The following is a 2740-nucleotide window of genomic DNA, read 5'->3' as shown; positions in this document are numbered from 1 at the left end:
GTTCTTGAATAGGTGAGCCAGACTCTCTTCTGAAACAGTTTCCTTGTTCTAAACATCACACTATTCTAATGCTCGTCCCAAATGGCACCCAATTCCCTATGTAGCACACTACTACTTTTGACCAAAGCCCCATGGTTCATGGTCAAAAGTAGTGCGCTTTTGAATAGAGTGCCTTTGGGCCGCAGGCTCTGTATACACCAAAGTAGACTGAAGGAGGCCATTACAGAAGCTGTTTAAGAGCCACAATCACCATGTGAAAACAAGCTATCTTCTGAAGACTTTGCGTCTTGTCTGAATACTATTTCTTTGCTTGAATTTGGATATAATGATTCAAATGCCCAGTAAATTATATCCATTCGGGTGGTAGACTACCTCTCTCCACCATTGTAACGTTGCACGGGCCACATGTACCATTGACTTCAAAGGTTTCCTTGGATTGCAGCCTCAATATCTCTGTCCAATATGCAATGGTGAATGTTTTTCTTTTTTTTTAGGGGGGGGGGTAGATCAGCTTTAATATTGCAAGTAGATTGTGGCTTTTCTCAATGTAATTGTCTGCATTATTTTCAATCACCCATATCTTTTCTTTGGAAATATATATTTCAAAAAAATATATTTTCCTTTATTATTGTCCCCTAACCCTACCAGTAAACTAATGGTCAACAGCACTTAGGCTTCAATTTACAGCTTATACATACTATATACATTTTACAGACACATTATATTTTACAATAGTTCTCTTTTGTTTGTTTTTAATCCCATAATTCAGCTCCACTCAACCCCTCCCATCTCTGAAGACCATCCAGTTTGTATTTCTATTGGCCATATATTTTTTCAACTGTGAGATGTAGTTCTGAACCTTTCTATTCACATAGTTTCAACGGATTGTAAATGAAAGATAACGATTTTTGCTAAGAGTATTGTTGTATGATTGATCGATTGACTAGGACTTTTCAAATCAGCCAGCAGTGCTATTCGCAGAGTTGTGTTGGTGAATGTTTAGAGCTTCAAACATGCTGCTTAAGATGGCAAAACAGCTGCATTTAGAACTTCATTGTCCCAAATCAACACTTTCTAGAGACAACAGCATATGCAAAGGCAATATCCAACCCCCCTTGTAGCAAATGATAATGTAATAACTGGCAAAAATGCAATAACTTTTGCATTTATAATCTAATAAATTCTGATAATGTAATAAATTGCCAATTATTTAATACATATGCTGAACACAACGTAATAATAATGTTTTTGAGCATTATGTTATAATTCAACAATTATAATTGCATTATGCATTGATTATCACATTGCGATAAGAAAACAATCATCAATAGTGTAATAACGTAAACCAATAATGTAATAACAAACTAAAGTCACTCTCTCGCCCTCTGTAATGGCATGCCTATTAAGAGTCACACACTTGAGGAACACTTTGCATTTGCATCCATTGCCAATTTGAGATGTACCGGGCAGTCATCTGATTAGCCAAATTGTAATGATCACAAAAAATATTCAACAGGATTTTCAACCCTCCTTATCCCAGGATCGACTAGGCCACTCGGTCATACAGAGTGGAGATGGATCCAGACTCATGTCAACGCCGCCCACACCGCCTGACGTATCTTCACCAACACCACCCGTATGACAGTCAGAGAGGGGCTATTGCCCGAATGATCCTTCATATTGGCAAGATGAAATACATGTCCTCAAAGATGGACGGCGGGAGAGAGGAGGCGAGATCAGGTGGGCCCATTCTAGCCAATGAGAGGGCAGATATGCGTGTGAACAACAGGCACAACTTGGATATTTGATGATGGGTGTTGTCGTCAACCGTCTGAATTCTATGGCGAATATGCGTAGCCCGTCTTGAATTTCAACAGGGGCAACTCCGATATAAAGTGTTTCTTCTCAAAGTTGCTGGAATGTCACGTGCATTACACTTATATCAGTACACTCGTAAAAACCTAAGCATTACAAAATGTTTCTTCAATCAAATAAGCCTCAAGTATTAAAAAAGCAAATCATGTTTATTTTGACTAAATTTGAAACTCTCATTGCCAACCTGTAGAAAAACTCCTCACCTGCTTAATTTTTTTTTTTTTGATGCCCATTAGGGAACGTTATGAAACGTTCTATTTGCTTCTGATAGGACATTATCTGTGGGACATTCAATGAACACAAGGGGACGTTTCATTGTGATCAAGGGAATGTTCTTTGGGGGACTTTTGTCTAGTTCCCTGTAAGTTATGCAGGTTGATGTTTATTGTCCTTGAAGCAGACCTGAGCAAGTTCCGCTAGATGGGCCAGCTGGAAAGTCAAAATTGGCCACATTGTAAAAAAATATGAAAACAAACATTTGCTTTTTGGTCTTAATTTAAGGTTAGGGTTATATGATGTTATTCAATCATTTTATCCAAACTGCTCGTGAGTGTCAACGGGCACTGCAAGTCCAGCCTCTATCTAATCATTGGTTTTTAGGAGCATACCAACCCTCGTGGGTGATTGAAAGATGAACAATGTCCACACACTTGTCCAGTTGGTGGTGGTAATGCACCTTAAAGTTGGTTACCAACTGCCATAGAAATCCACAGAAGAAGAAGAAGAAGAAGAAGAATGAACAGGAGAGATTAATCAAAGAAAACTAACTAAAAACTAACTAGGTTTCCCTTATTATCTGTGGAATATTTGTAGAGCACAATTTTGTGTGACTCAAAATGGGTCTAAACTCTACAAAGCTCCAGCA

This window comes from Oncorhynchus nerka, linkage group LG14 (genome assembly GCF_034236695.1).
Source record: "Oncorhynchus nerka isolate Pitt River linkage group LG14, Oner_Uvic_2.0, whole genome shotgun sequence".
NCBI lineage: Eukaryota > Metazoa > Chordata > Actinopteri > Salmoniformes > Salmonidae > Oncorhynchus > Oncorhynchus nerka.
This window is presented reverse-complemented; position numbering follows the sequence as displayed.